General features: G+C 42.5%; 1 protein-coding gene and 1 long non-coding RNA gene across 2 annotated transcripts in view; one reads left to right on the top strand and one right to left on the bottom strand.

Annotated features, from left to right (window-relative positions):
• The window catches only part of LOC132130821 (DNA ligase 1-like), a 53922-nt gene that overhangs the window by 15761 nt on the left and 21233 nt on the right, over window positions 1-16928 (top strand). The window lies entirely within an intron of this gene.
• Window positions 1036-1912, bottom strand: LOC132130546 (uncharacterized). Its single transcript, XR_009428731.1, has 3 exons — window positions 1808-1912; window positions 1266-1456; window positions 1036-1169 (listed from the first exon to the last, which is right to left on the bottom strand). It is a non-coding gene; the product is annotated as an uncharacterized LOC132130546 (long non-coding RNA).

Below are 16928 nucleotides of genomic sequence, written 5' to 3'. Positions count from 1 at the left end.
AGTTCTTACCATTTGTATACAAGAAAGAAAGCAGTAGAATAATTCTTGCCAGTCTGGAACAAATTACTCTAATAACGTTTAGGACAGACAGACTGAAACTCTGCAACATTATGTGTTATAGACTGAAAGAACTGTGGTAAAGCATGAAATGGTAGTGATAATAGGTTGGTTCCAATGTTTTATTTACAAAACTTGTAAATTGTGACAAGTGGAAATGAACAGTTGTAAGAAGTTGCAAAAGGCAATGACAATATGATTGCAATACATTTTACATGTCAGACAAAAATTAAGCAACCTGACAGAGTGCATTTTACTCACCTATGCTTACACTGGATGCTGCAATTCTGGCTTCAATGGGGTGAACTCGACTGTAAATCAGGTCCTAAAACATACAAAACATTTACTTGTAATTATGCTTGATTGATTGGTCAAACAGGAAAACCTGACACTACTTTTCTTCCTCAAACCAAAATCAGGTCATACTCAGTGTCCGGATCCACCAGATCCTATTATTTTGCACTCATTTACTACACATGCCACTGAGGTACATGTTATGCCAGTTTTTAACATTGCTATCTGAAAGAGAAGGCCATTCATTAAACTACAGCCATTAACCAGTGGTATGTTTGCTTGTACACACCCAAACCCTAAACAGGAGCTAATTTTTGCATACCTAGTCCTCTCCTGACTTGTCTTCGTACAAGCTCTGCCGTTGGTGGGGGTGGTACAGGTGGAAGTAAACCAAGCCTTCGTGGGTCATCTGGCCTTAGGGTTCTTGTCCTGGGCATTCCAGAGCCACTCTCCAGTCTACATCTCACCACCAGCGTCTGTAGTTCCCCAATGTAGCTGTAGCTTTTGGGAGTCTTGCGCGCATAGACACTGTACTGTTTAGCCTTCTTCTTGTACACTCATCTGTACCTGAAAATAGGGTGGTAATATTGATGTTAAAGAAAAACATGGAGACAAGTAACAAGAAAGATTTCAGTAGTTCTCGTGATACTTACATCTCTGTACCATCTGCCCTCTTCTGAGTTGGTCGGTCCCGATGGTAGTTGTAGTCCACGGCTGCCAGGATGACTCGGGCTTCATACACCGGTGGACTGAAGGCAAAGCGCTTGCTGGCATACATTAATATATGATTTTGAAAGGATCCGAGGTCTGCCGTTGATCTGTAATGAAATTAAAACAGAACAAATTACGACAACTAGGCAGAACTGAGCATTTGTTGGTCAAATTAACACTTTCACCCCAATTCTCACACATACCTAAAGCGCAGGTATTTGTGCACATCCTTCAACCATCGTTTCTTGAGGATTATGTCCACAAGAGCCTTGTGTGCTTTAGAATCTCTTTGAATCCATTGTTTCTCCGAGTCTGCCAGCTGCCCATGTTTACAGCTGCCCATAGCCCACTCATGCTCGTTGCAGACATGATGTAAAAGGCCTGCCCACAGTGTCTACAATTGTAATAAACAACATAAAAAGAAACAACAATTACAGTGGGTACCACTTGGAATTGTCCGGTTTCACACGTTATTCTCACGGGACCTCACGCGTCTTTTATTTATATTTTCCCAGTAAAGCTGCAATGACCCAAACAACCACAAATTATAAGTTGTAAGTTGTACGTTATACGTTGTAATACATTTCAGACAGCTGCGTAAAACACGGAAAGCGTGAATGAAGTGGCCACTTCTAAATGGGACCCACTGTATCAGTGGGCAGTTCCCAAGTGCGATGGACTATTTATAAGGTTAATTTACAATGAGATTTGGGAAATTAAAAGGGAGAAATGACACAAAACTTACCAGGAACTCTTCATAGGAGTCGGCTGTTTTGCAGCAGCACCAGAAGTGATTTACGATATCTTTCAGCCAAAGGAGTCAGACAGACAGTTCTTTTACCTGGGCCGCCTGGGTATAAGAATTAAAACCGTTATTAATAGCAATGCACAACAATGATAACATTATAATGCGCAGGGGTGCAATTAAACTGCTACTATGGACACTCACAGCTCACATCTTCTTTGCCAAATTCTTGACACCATGCTACATATCTAAACTGTGATGAATCCTATGGTCCTTGTACCTCCCCTTAACCGGATCTACAAAACATGTACATGCAGAGATGTAAATAAGTCAAATGTTGACTACATGTCAAGTAACATCTATGACATGTGGATATGAACTCACCCATCAGGGCACCAATCTGTGAGTGGGCATCTGTGCAGATTTTGACCAGTTTAACTTCAGTGACTAGTTGATCCATAGTCAAGATGAAGGCCTCCTTCTCCATCGTGGCAGACCGTCTGTCGGTTTGTCTTTTGTCTACTGTGACCACACTGATGATCTCCAATGTGTTGTTTTCCATTGTAGTGTAAATACAGTACTGCACACAGTGACCCGGAGTGTCGTTTCTGCCATCAGCTAGATGTGTAGAACAAGAGAGTTTGTGTTAGATAAAAATACTGCATCATAATTTTTAGAAAGATAAACTGTATGTGTATCACTAACCAAGGACAACAACATCTTTGTCCTGAAGTCTTGCAATCACATTTGCCCTTTTTTCCATCCAGTACTTTTTGATGGAGTCAATGCAGTACGCGTCTTGGATGGAGAAAAAATTGTTTTGGCCAAAAATGCCCATGTTCATAAATCTAAATAGCAGTGCAATTTTAGCATAGTTGTTTCCTGATAGCAGGATGTTGGTGCTCAGCATAAAGTCTCCAGTCTGGAGTCCGTACTTCATCAAGGGCTGTGAAACCCATCGCCACACAATGTGTCCATCAGCACAGCTCTAATGATAAGAACAATTAGATTTATATAACAGCTATAGTAGTTTTTGTACCGGTTAACTTTTTCATAAAAACATTTGGAGGTAAGTGTACATGTTTGTGTCCATTTGAAGTGTACATTCACATAGTTATTGTCATAACAAAATTGCCACATACCCATTCTAACATGCTTGCAGTGCCTTTCCCTTTGATGTTTGCCAGGAATGGTGGATGGTGTTGGCATGTTGCACTGGTCACATTTATTGCTGTGCACCGTTTCACTGGTGGTGTAACAAAGGCCGCAAGGTACTTCAAGCAGTCATCATACACAATCGATGCCTTGGCACCAACAATGTCCTCTGCCTTCTGTACAGTTGGCACATTTGAATCAGCTGGTGAGGCAGTGGAGCTGTCAGGATCTGTAGATGGTTCAGACTCAAAATCTGCAGTGAGGTCGTGTACAGTCTCTTCCAAACCAATTACTGGCAGCGCATCAAAATTTGGAACATTTGGTAAAGCTCCCCCCAACCTGTTTCAGTCAAACAGTACAAACATAGAAATGTTACCAAAAACATGTGAACAAACATTTTCATTGCAAGGCAGTGTCTGAAGGATCTACTCTGTTTCGCAAAGTTGTGGAGAGAAGAACTGGCATGTGAGTCCTTGTATCAACATCATAGCTGACGCATGAAAAATGTCACCTATTCACCTTATTCCGCATGCAAACATGGGGGCTGACATGACACTGACATGTTGTCTTTTTATAAAGTTGTGCCTCCATAATCAAACAGGTTTGTAGAGTAGGTCACCAGAACAACCAGGCTGTCTTCATCAGTAAAACCTGTGTTTCAATGGTTAGTGTGAGGAGTTTTGCCTTCACATTTCATGAAAATAGAATGGATGTGTATGAAGGCAAGTGTCATAACGGAAGTTTATACACATACAAGGAAGGTAAAAAAAAATGCATGTGTCAGAATAAGGTGAACAGAATACCAGAGTGTAGCTGAGATGGTGAGCCAAGAATTGTGCAGCTATACATTTGTGACCTGATGGTAGTATTAAGTTGCAGTACAAGAGACATTAGGAAACTTACCGAAGAGAAAGTGGAGGGATGTACTCTTCATCAGAGCTGTCCTGCTCCTCATCATCAGTATCTGATGCCTTTACAGGTGGAGGGTTAACTGCCCAGTCAATCCTGATGAGACAAAACAGTCAATAACATAATATACACTGAGATAACATTCTTCAGATACAACATCAACTCCGTTGATCAAAATACTCAAATGCTATTCCTCAAGTCAGTGATGATGTTCCTCTGCACCAATGCTCATTTCACCAAGGCTTAGAAACAGCATTATATAAGATAGAATATTAAATTAACACAAAATCAGAAAGAAGTAACACTGAAAAGCTCTTAGAAGAAACTGCAATCACAGTGCAAATTATGACCTACCTGCACTCAAGCCTGGCCAATTCTTCCACACCTGCCGAGCCCTTGCTGGCCTTTTCTGAGGTATGCTTGTCTCTGTAACAGGTTGAACACAAAAAAATGAGTGGACCTAAGAATAAAAAGGTAATGTGACATTACGATCTGTGGCAGAAATGTGAACTTTTCAATTAGTCATGATAATGAATCTAGTTCACAGTAAAACATGGCTGTGAGGAAACATGGGCAAAGTAGGACTTGAGACAAGCCAGGCACACTCACTTATCAGAATCACTTGACCCGATGCTCGTTAGAGTGAGATCTGTCAGTACTGGCCATTTTTTCATGGGAGTGGATGACAGTGGTCCCTTCATACCTAAAAAAATTAACACAGTTCAACACTACAGTAACAAATGTTATGCCTAATGCCGGAACTAGTCTCAGATCCCAAAATCAGCTAGCCAGTCGATCGCCAATGCATAACTTACTTCACCATCACTTTACATAATATCGTCAAAACTGTTGTAGTTTAGTTAAAAATGATAAAGTATTCTTAGCTGCACATATACAAGTGAAAATAGGGCCAACATCTATTTAGAGTGTTACGTATACTGCCCGCCTGATGCTAATTTAGCAGCATATATCAAGTTTGATTTTCATTAGCAAAAACTTGACCGCTCTGAATATAGTGAGTGAGTGCGCATGCGCACGCAGCCGGGGCGCTCTCGCTCTCTCTCTCTCTCTCTCTCTCTCGGGTTCATTATCATCGAAGACATTTCAAGCTTCTTAGGTAATGTTACATTTTAGCATCATTTCGAACCTCATTTCTTTCAAGTCCATCAGTTGTCTCCAGCGATGGAAAGCAGTGCCGATGTTTACGCTGGTCCGGCTCCTTTTCTTATCGGATTTGATTTGTGATTCCGAGCGCAGTTTTTTCCCTGTAGCGGGTGGTGGTGGTAGGGGTCTCTTGCCAAGGGCTTCAGCCATCCTTCCGCTCTGTTCCCTGAACTGAAATGAAGTAGTGGGCTGTACTTTCCACACGATTGACATCAGGTTCATGTACGCCCACAAGCCGTGCGAGTTATTCGTGTATTGCAGGTTGGCTGGTGGTTATGTTGCCCGCATACCGCCTCCCATGGCCGAAACTGGTATTACGACACCTGTCGGGCCGTGGCTAGTAATGCTAATGCTAATTAAGGTTGATATCTCTGCAGCACTATAACTTGACATTTTTTTAATGACATCATCGCCCTTAGTTCTTCTCATTCTTTTGAAGCGTGTAGGTCATTTTTTGGATATTTTTACCTCAATTTTTACACATGGCACCTTTAACGACATGAAACAACGCTCTCACAAACACAAGACGTGAGACAAGCCATTATATAGAGGGAGAGTAATGAGTGACAGCTGCTGCTGAAGACAATTAACGGAGACGCCCACAAGCTAATCAGTGTAGACGCGAAACACACAGACTTGCCACACTGGTGGAGAATTTGGGCAACTCAGTGAAGTGGACACAGACGACCCAACCCCTCACCGTGTGCAACGAGTCAATTGGTTTGGATTTCTTTGTTTGTTTGTCTTTTCTCACGGTCTCTACCTGACAAACTTCTCTGGTTCCCCAGGTGGCGCTCCTCCCCCGACGATGGAAGAGCTGCTAAAAAATCTTACCGAGGTGAGCATCCACCAGCAACAAATCATGGAATACATGGCCGCCTGGCAGGGGGGAAACCGAGCGAGAGTTGGCCGCGCTCTGCCTGACCACAGCCCTGCGAATTCCGCTTCCTGACCCCCGTGTTCAAGCAACCCAGCTGCTGCCCAGGATGACTGCCCATGATGACGTGACGATGTACCTTCAGATCTTTGAGATTTTTTGCTACGAGGGAGGCATGGCCCAAAGAAGATTGGGCCCGCATCATTGCGCCCCTGCTCACGGGAGAGGCTCAGTGTGCGTACTTCGCGCTCCCCCCGAAGCTAAGCACCTCCTAAGAGGGCCTACGAAAGGAGATCCTGGGACGAATGGGGTTGTCACCAATCAGCGCCGCCCAACTGTTCAATGAGTGGACCTTCGACCCACGGCAGCCAGCTCGGGCCCAAGCCACTAGCTTCTCCCGTCTGGCTCAACACAGGTTGCTGGCCAGTGGTCCTACTGTACACCAGATAGCGGAGTGCGTTGTGGTTGACCGCCTCCTACGTGCCCTTCCCCGCCCACTACAGAGATGCAGGATGCGGAACCCGGCCAACGTAGACGAACTTGTTGAGGCCATAGAGCTGGCGGAGGCCACCCAACACCGGGATATAGGGGAAAGAGCGCCGCCGTTTCCCCGAAGGGTGGTAAGCAGGTAAGCAGGCCGGCGGTTCCCGGCCCACAGGATGAGCCCATGCCCACGGAAGCTCCCCACTCCCCAGGACGACCTTGGCTGGCGGGCTGCGCCGTGCACACCGAAAACGCACCACGGGCTGAAGTGAAGTTAAATGGATGGCCATCCTCGCCCTTCTGGACTCCGGCAGCGCAGTCAGCCTTGTCAGGACCTCCATACTACCTCCGGGCCGACGCCAAGACCAAGCTCCCCATAACCTGTGTGCACGGCGACACCAGGGAGGTGCCTGTGCGGCGAGTCACCGTCACTGCACCGGTCGGCGATTGGCCGATAGACGTTGGGCTTGTCCGAGACCTCCCCGTACCGGTAAGGGAAGGGACTGGCCAGGGTTCGACCGCCTCCTTGCCGCCGTCACCCAGCCCATCAGCCCAGCCGGGAACCGCCCATCCAGGAAGCCCGGCAGGAAGGCTCTGCGATGTCCCATGCTGCTCGCCTCCGGTCAACCTCCGACAGTCCCAGGGACGGTGAGTTATCCTGCCCTCAGCCTAACCTCTACTATGATCTGTTTCAGCAGGTGACCGGGGCAAGGGGTTTCTCTAGGGACCAGCACGAGGACGATCGCCTCAAACATTGCTGGGCCCAGGTGAGGGTTGCATAGGGGAATGAACTACAGCCGGCACCCCACCCACCCAACACCACATTTTATTGTGGAAAATTTTTTGTGAAAAAACTGCTTTACTGTGTCACTCAGCAGCGGGGGGAGGAGAAGACCCTGCTGGTGGTCCCGCTCAGCAAGACTCCGAGCCCAAAATACCATACAGCGCATCCGTGATCGTTTGTCGATTCTGCCAGGCCTGTCCAACGTGCAAGCGGACGTCGCCTCGAACCCCTCCCCCCAGCCCGCTAATACCGCTACCCGTCATAGAGGTGCCCTTCGAGCGGATTGCAAATCAACACAACACATGCATATAACGAAACGAGCTGCAAATCTTCACAACAAATGCATATAATGAAACGCGCTGCAAATCTTCATATCACATGCATATAACGAAACACACTGCAAATCATCACAACACGTGCATATAGCGAAACGCGCAGCAAATCATCACATGCACATAGCGAAACGCACTGCAAATACTTAACAACACTTGCAAATTAAGAATCAATTAATGAAGCATTGCAAATTTATTTTCATTAACCTTGAAATTAAATTTAGCTGAGGATATTAAAGTTAGCCATCTTAAGTAAAGTTTTACATCTAATCATGTAATTATTTATTAATCATGTAGGATTTGCAGCGCGTTTCATTATATGCATGTGTTGTAAAGGATTTGCAGCGCGTTTCGTTATATGCATGTATTGTGAAGGATTTTCAGTGTGTTTCGCTATATGCATGTGTTGTGAAGGATTTGCAGCGCGTTTCGTTATATGCATGTGTTGTGATGATCTGCAGCTTGTTTCGTTATATGCATGTGTTATGATGATTTGCAGCTCGTTTCGCTATATGCATGTGTTGTGATGATTTGCAGCGCATTTCGTTATATGCATGTGTTGTGAGGGTTTGCAGCACTTGTGTTGTCAAACTGATGAAGATGTTTTTTTGTTTTTTTTTTCCATGTGTTTTTTCTATTTGCATGTTTTTTCTTAAATTGCAGCGCGTTGAGCTATCTCGGCCACCGTAAAATTCGCTTATTGAAATAAAAACAGCAGCAGCAGCAGTATGGTGTAACATTAATTTGAAACACATGTATTTGCTACTTGCTATCTTATATATTTACTCTTTCCTTTCATTCTTTTCATGGCTTTGGAAAACTTGTCTCGTATGTTTCCCTGCGTTGCTTTTTGCATAACTCTGGGTCGTCAACACTAAGCTTCAACCACTAGAGGCCGCTCTCGCACTGCTGTATAATTAAATCAGACCCTTCTCAGCCGCTCCAGCAACAGATGTAACCCGGAAAACTATCGGCATGGACTTTTGCTGATAGCCAATTGTTCCAGCAATCAACTATCAGTGCCGATTAATCTGCAAAACCGATACATTGGTCAACCTTTATTCAGAACACACCCACCGATTGTGTTACCGCCATGGACCAATGGAACCTCAAAGGTTTTTAGGAGCTAAACAAACTCCCGCAGAAAGTTTGATTTAGTCAGCCGTTTCGAACTGCCAAAACGAACTTAAAACGAACTTTGTTTCGGCCTGATTTAGTTCAAAATGACGCCATATCAGTTCGTTCTTCGATTTTGTTTGAAGTTTATCGGGGCCTTTTAGGGGCCGGTGTGTTGGAGCCATTTACTGTAAAATTTTACTTGGCCACTGGGTGGCACTGTGACCGTATAATTGTAGCATTGGTGTAAGTGCCAGGTGTGTGTTGTTAATTGGGAAGCACACAGTTTTTGAATGCACAGCAGAGTAGCTTATACTTTTTATACATTTAAATGGTTTTATTTTCTCATATTTTTTAGTTTAAGTGCACTTTGCTCACATTTATTTGTGCAATCCATTCCAAATAAAAAAGACTTATATTGTGTTCTTGGATTGCAGAATATATTTTAGTACCAACTTGCATTTGAGAGACGTTCTTGTGTGTCTTGCATATATGTGCACAGTTTGCTGCTTTAATCGCCTTTTTGGTTATTTCATGACTTAGCTGATGACAGAGCTAAGTATGCATGCTCATAGTTTCTTGTGTGGGTTATTTATGATGAATTGATGTAGAGCGTGTGCCACATATCTGCATATACTGAGTGCGTCGTAAGCACAGTGAAACTATTAATTAGACAGAAAAGTGTGTTTTACTGACACATAGTCTTACAACATCTCATCAGACCACAGTTCACTGTTTTTTTAATGACGCTCATTTGGCTGCTGTAGCTTTTCCGCGTTCGTTTGACTAATGCCTGACGTTGAGGTGAAGTTGAAGTGGAAAATTATCCCTTTTGATGTGGTCATAAAGAGATACGCCGGTTCCACATCTTAATAAATGAAAATCAAGAAAAAAAAAGGGACAAAATCTGCAGTTTTGAGTGGGGTGGCCATGGTCACTCCCTGGCTCCGCCCCTGTAAACATGATAATCAGAACCAAAAGAGATGTTTTTAGCAGGTCTGAGCTGTAATGATGTAGCTTTGTAGCAGAGTGTTTCTGCTTCCACTCAAAATAGGCATTTTCAAAATGATATAATAAATGATCTGTGCCATGGGGTATTTTGAGCTAAAACTTCACAGACACATTCTGGGGACACCAGAGACTTATATAACATATTGTAAAATGGGGCATAATATGTCTCCTTTAATGTAAATAAGTGTGCAAACAATATACTTGCTCTTGTGAATTTATTTTGGTGTTAATTACATTGTGCAAGCTGTCTCTTTAATACCACATGATTTATATAGGCTACATGTTGCTGCTGATTGGGCTAACATTTTTGACATACCCACCAAACAAGAGAAAATGTATCTCAAACCCTGTTGCATACCGTTTCCAGGAAACATGTCGTTTAAACCGGAAACCATAGCAAAATGTTATACATCGGTTTCAGCTTGAACTTGCCCCAGGCTTTTGCTTCCTTCACTTTCAAAACAGGCTTTTTTTCGCAGAAGATCCTTTCATGACCAAAATGTTTTTATTTTGAGATTTTCAAACAGTTGATATTTTATTGCTTCATTTCATGTTTAGTTCATTCTCTGCAGTATGGACAGGAGACGAAAAGGTCAGTAAATTCAACTTTTTTTACTCCCTAATTCGACTTATGATCTTGCTTTGAGGAGGTAAATGTGTCCTGCAGTGAATTCTACTGATGAATTCACATATGTCAAGCATAATAATCTGCAGTGTTGGGAACGTTACTTTAAAAAAGTAATAAGTTATAGTTACTCACTACTTGTTCCAAAAAGTAACTGAGTTAGTAACTGAATTACTCTATAATAAAAGTAACTTGTTACCAGGGAAAGTAACTATTTGCGTTACTGTAAAAAAAAAAAACGGTTTCAACGGCAACAACATAAACAAACGTTACTGCGCATGCGCGCTTTTGCGGACCTAACTTAACTTCCGGTAGACTTCCAAATAGAATCAATAACAACAGCCAAGTCCCTCTAGAGTAGATATTTTTTGATAACAAACAAAATATGTTTGCTGCGTGGATCAGGCGGACTTAATGAAAATGCAAATTCATTCTTTGCCAGCAGGAGATGTTTTAAAGCATAGACATAAAGCGCGAGAAATAGAGGTTTCCCCAGAAACAGCTGTAAACAAAGCAGAGCTGGTACGCTCACACGCTGCTTTATCAGGCATATAACATGCAAGTCTTCCTTCAGAAATACAGTGATATAAAAAACACCTGTGCCTCGTTTTGATATTTAAACAGATAAATGTAAGGAATTATTATTATTAAACGTGCAGTACATAATGTTATTCATGTTTATTCAACGAAGCCTTTTTGAAAATCGATCAGTTTTAAAATTGTGGCGAGTCCCCAAAAATAAATAAATGTATGGGAAACACATCCCGCAGCACAACCACCTGAGCCCAACTTCAGTCTACTCATCACCTTGACTTTAACTGCGTTTGTAGAAGAAGGCACCGCAGCCAGACCGATATACACAACACAGACCGGAAGTTAACTTAGGTCCAGGCGCGTGCGCCCGATGAAACCATCTATATGTCAAATAATTTTTTATTTTTATTTTAGCAGTTTTCACAAGTCAGTTGAAATAAGTAGAACAGACAGGTGTTCGTACAGAACTTTCGATATTTATTGCACGTCAACAGACAGCAAGAGTTTTATCCTGCACTCTTTGTAAGAAAAGTGTTTTTGGCTACTAGCTTTGTAGATGCGTGTGTATCACATTACATGCATGTTCTTGCCTTTGACTACAATGAATTTGAAGTAGTGCTTATATCTCCACCTTGAGCCAACTTTTCATCGGATTGCTCCTGACTCGCTGTAGTATCCTGGAGTAACCACTAGGTGTCATCTGTATATCTAAGTTGTTGGGTTCTATGTTGGGAAAAGAAGGGTGGAAGAAGATGCGCCATGTGGAAGGAATGTTTGATGTCTGTTGCTGTAGCTGCTGCAAACAGACATCAAACATTCCTTCCACATGGCGCATCTTCTTAGTAAAGTAAAGTATTAACTTCAACTCAATTCCTGTGGTGGTGATTTATATGGACGATATTACATTTTTTGCGACGAGGATGAAGCGGAAAGCCTGTGTTGACAACAGATTGAAATTGTGAAAAAGAGCAGAGTGTTGATAACTGTTTTGGGGGGAAAACAGAAGGTTCTAAAGGATAAAAAGAAGAAGATTAACCATGGCTACAGCAACTATTGGCTCACTAGCAGCATTTGATGCAAAAGTTCAAACATGGGAAGAGTATTCGGAAATAGTGGAGCAATTTTTCGTGGCTAATGGAATCGAAGATGAGGGTAAGCAAAGAGCTATTCTCATAAGTGTTGTGGGACCACAAACTTACAGTGTGATGCGAAATCTTCTGAGCCCTACAAAACCAAGTGAAAAGACTTAGCAACTGATAACGATGTTAAAAAATCATTTCAATCCCATGCCAAGTGAGATTGTACAGAGATTTAAATTTGATTCAAGAACGAAGAAGCCGACAGAGACTGTGACAGAGTATGTAGCTGAGTTGCGTTGTTTAGCACAAGATTGTAATTACGGAACAACTTTAGATCAAATGCTGAGGGATCGTCTTGTTTGTGGCATAGATGATGATCGGATTCAGAGACGGTTGCTTTCAGAAGCAAATCTGACATTTGAGACTGCTTTTAAAATTGCAGTAGCCACTGAAGCCGCAAGCAAAAATGTGTTCGATTTACAAAATAAATCCGGGGTACAGGCATGTAATAGCATCATGTTTAAAGAGAGGAAACCGGATCACTGGAAAAGAGGAGAATCGGGTGAACAAAAAGAAAGTAGAGAATGTCACAGATGCTGTGGGAAAAACCACAAAGCCAACGAATGTAGATTTAAGAAGGAAAAATGTTATGTGTGCAGGAAAATCGGACATATCGCCAGAGCCTGTCGCAACAAAAGCCAACAGCAGTTGAGTCCACACGCATCAACTGAAAAAGGAGGAAAAGGTGTGCGTCCGTATCGAGCATTCAATGTAAGTGAAAATAATGAGAGTGATGAATCTGAAGAAACATTTACTTTGGCATGTGTAAAAACTGATGCATTGAAGAAAGTGAAACCCATCAATGTTGAGTTGCATGTTAATGGCAGACTTGTAAATTTTGAGATTGATACAGGATGTAGTGTCAGTCTTATGAATGAGGGAATGTACAAGGACATCTGGAAAAATTCAGAAGCTCCCAAACTGAGACGTACAAAAATCAAGTTGAGAACTTATACAGGAGAGCCAGTAGAGATAGTGGGTGTGGCTGATGTACAAGTAAAATACCAGCAGCAGGAAAAGAAATTGCCACTTGTCATAGTGAAAGGAACAGGACCATGCTAACTAGGCAGAGCCTGGCTTGAAGAAGAAACTACAATGGAGAGAGATAAAGCTGATACAGTCAGAGGTGATGACATTGCAACAGGTGCTATCCAAGCATGAGGAAGTATTCAAAGAGGAGCTTGGGACATTAAGGGGTACTACTGCTACTCTTCACGTGCCGACTGATGCCACACCACGGTTTTTCAGACCTAGATCGGTGCCCTATGCCCTGAAAACAAAGGTGGAGGAAGAGATTAATCGACTGCTACGGGACAAGATCATCTCACCTGTTAAGTATTCCGAGTGGGCAGCTCCTGTTGTTCCTATCTTGAAACCATATGGCAGTATAAGATTATGCGGTGACTATAAACTGACAGTCAATAGAGTGTCAACATTGGAACAGAATCCAATACCTAGGGTGGAAGATCTTTTTGCTCTATTGGATGGAGGAAAGCAGTTCACAAAATTGTACATGAGTCACGCATACCAACAAATCATCATGGATGAAAGCTCCAAGAAATACTTGACAGTGAATACACAAAAAGGGTTATTCACATATAATCGTCTCCCCTTTGGAGTGGCTTCAGCTTTTGCTATCTTCCAGAGAACAATGGAGGGATTGTTGCAAGGTATTCCTGGATTAGTTGTTTATCTGGATGATATATTGGTGACTGGCGTAAACCAAGAAAGTCACTTGAAGACACTGGATGAAGTGTTGTCGAGACTGGAAGAAGCTGGTTTGCGACTGAAACGAGTAAAATGTGTGTTCCTAACAGAATAGGTGGAATATTTAGGCCACAGAGTAGATGCACAGGGTCTACATCCTTTGGGAATTAAAGTGAAAGCCATTGAAGAAGCACCAGAACCAAGGAATGTCACAGAGCTTAAAGCATACCTGGGACTACTTAACTATTATAACAAGTTCCTGCCAAATTTGTCAACGCTGCTGGCCCCCCTACATCTGCTGCTGAGAAAAGATGTTCAGTGGATGTGGAAAAAGCCCCAGCAAGAAGCTTTTATAAAATCTAAAGCTCTACTAAAATCAGCGGAGGTGCTAGCACATTATTCATCAGATTCAGAACTAATTTTGGCTTGTGACGCTTCACCCTACGGGGTTGGTGCAGTGCTCTCGCAGCGTATAAAAGGAGAGAGGGTGGAGAAACCTCTTGGGTTCATGTCTAGGACATTAACGCCTGCGGAGAAACGTTATTCACAACTGGACAAAGAAGGCTTGGCTGTGATTTTTGGCATCCATAGATTTCACAAGTATTTGTATGGTCGTGCATTTACAATTTGCACTGATCATAAGCCTTTGATCCATTTGTTTAATGAAACAAAAGCAGTTCCTCAAATGGGTTCACCCAGAGTGCAAAGGTGGGCTGTGATGTTACAAGCATATCAGTATAACATTCTTTACAAGCCAGGAAAGTACCACCAAAATGCTGATGCGCTGAGTAGACTTCCAGTGCCAGGTGAGGGAGAACCTGATGACACTAATGATCAAGTGCTGATGATGGATTTAATGGACGATTCGCCTGTAAGTGCAGCACAAATTCGGAAGTGGACATCACACGACATAACACTCTCCATGGTACATGAGTACCTCTTAAAGGGCTGGCCTGAGAAAGTAGAGCCACATGTGTTACCGTACCATCACAGGAGAGATGCTCTCAGTGTCAAAGATGGATGTGTGACTTGGGGAGCGAGAATAGTCATACCATCGCAAGAGTGGCTGTATTGAAACAGTTACATCAGACTCATTCCGGCATGTCCAGAAAGAAAGGATTGGCCCGATCATACATGTGGTGGCCTGGAATGGACCAGGATGTAGAGAGAGTGGTTCAGAAATGTGAGGTGTGTCAAAGTTTCAGAAAGGCACCGGCTCAAGCTCCTTTGCACCCGTGGGAGTGGCCAGGCTCACCCTGGGAAAGACTTCATGTAGACTACGCAGGGCCCTTCTTAGGAAGAATGTTCCTCATTCTGGTAGATTCTCATTCCAAGTGGATGGAAGTTTATCCTGTTATGCAGGCCACTTCCCAAATTACAATTGAGAAATTGAGAATGTGTTTCAGTACACATGGATTACCTAAAATGTTAGTGTCAGACAACGGAACATGTTTTACCAGTAATGAGTTTGAAACGTTCATGGAGAGAAATGGTATTCAACATGTAACCTCAGCTCCTTATCATCCTTCTTCAAACGGCCTAGCTGAACGTGCTGTTCAAACTTTTAAGGAGGGGATGAAAAAGATGAAAGGTGACACTGTGGAGACAAGAGTAGCAAGATTCTTATTTAATTATAGAATCACTCCTCATGCAACAACTGGGTTATCACCTGCTCAAATGCTAATGTCACGGAAGTCGAGATCCACATTTGATTTACTTATTCCTGATGTGAAGTTCAAAGTTCTGAAAAAACAGCAGAAACAAAAAGAAGGCCATGACAACAGTTGCAAACTCCGAAGTTTTGAAGTTGGAGATTCAGTGTACGTGAGGAATTATGCTGGTGGACCTAAGTGGATTCCTGCAGTAGTGGAATGTTGTACAGGACCTCTTTCATATAAGACTGCTCTGGGGCATGGACAAACTGTGAAAAGACATGTGGACCAAATAAGAAATCGTAGTACAGATGAGATGCTTGAGATTATACTACCCACAGAGAGTGAACAGGATGGTGACACTTCTGCATTGCCTAGTGCGGATGTTGTCAATATACCTGCAGACCAGGAGATGTCTGCCCTGGAGAAAGAACAATCGTTAGAATTGACTGTTGTAGAAAAAGAAACTAACCAACCCACGAATCTGAGAAGGTCTGCAAGAGAGAGACGTTCTCCAGCTTACTTGAAAGACTATGTTACATAAGTCAAGTCAGTAAAAGACAATCAATGCAATCTAACTGTTAGTTGTTAACGTGTTTGTAAAAAAAAAAAGTGATTGTTATACAGTGTTATATTTTGTATATATTGTTATTAGTATTTAGTTGGTGATATTGGTGGTAATAGTATTAAAAAAAAAAAAAAAAAAAAAACTGCACCAATTGATAGCTTAAGGAGGAGGGGATGTAGTATCCTGGAGTAACCACTAGGTGTCATCTGTATATCTAAGTTGTTGGGTTCTATCTTGGGAAGAGAAGGGTGGAAGAAGATGCGCCATGTGGAAGGAATGTTTGATGTCTGTTGCTGTAGCTGCTGCAAACAGAAAGTAAAGTATTAACTTCAACTCGATTCCTGTGGTGGTGATTTATATGGACGATATTACACTCGCCATTTCTGCTGCTGCTGCGAATCTCTGTGTAGCTGTTGCGTGTGTGTGACTGTGTTTGGCGCCGCTGGCGCGTGTGTGTAAAAACACTGTCTCTGATTGGCTACCATGAAACACATGACTCTGCCTTAGCCAATCATAATCGCTTATCTTGTTATTAACCCACCTGCTCACTCGCTGTGTGAGCCAGGGGTGCGTTCGGATTGCATATTAAATCAATGCATAATAACGCACAGAGATGGGACCAAGTCACACATGTGCAAGTCTCAAGTAAGTCTCAAGTCTTAACCTTCAAGTCTCAAGTAAGTCCCAAGTATTTTTTTCTTGGGCAAGTCAAGTCAAGTCAAGTCACAAGTTATGTCAAGTCAAGTCAAGTCAAGTCCTGTAGTAAGTCAAGTCAAGTCCAAGTCAAGTCACCTTTTTATTGTAATTTTACCTGCAGAATCTGATCTTAATAAAGTTAAAAGACAAGATATAAGTAACAGTAAATTAAAATAATTTGGATTTGCATTGTAAATACTCATGTTCAGTAAAATACTTCATGGAATCAAACAAAATCGTAAATGTTTTACATTTTCAACATTGAGTCCATAAAACAAATAACAGCTAAACATCCAACAGACTCCTCTCTGAACACCCCCCCCCCCTCCCTCTCTCTCCAACGACGTTACGTGACATGACATTCGGCCA

Source organism: Carassius carassius, chromosome 47 (assembly GCF_963082965.1).
Source record: "Carassius carassius chromosome 47, fCarCar2.1, whole genome shotgun sequence".
Taxonomy (NCBI): Eukaryota; Metazoa; Chordata; class Actinopteri; order Cypriniformes; family Cyprinidae; genus Carassius; species Carassius carassius.
The sequence above is the reverse complement of the archived record's forward strand: the minus strand, read 5'-3'. Positions and strand labels throughout refer to the sequence as shown.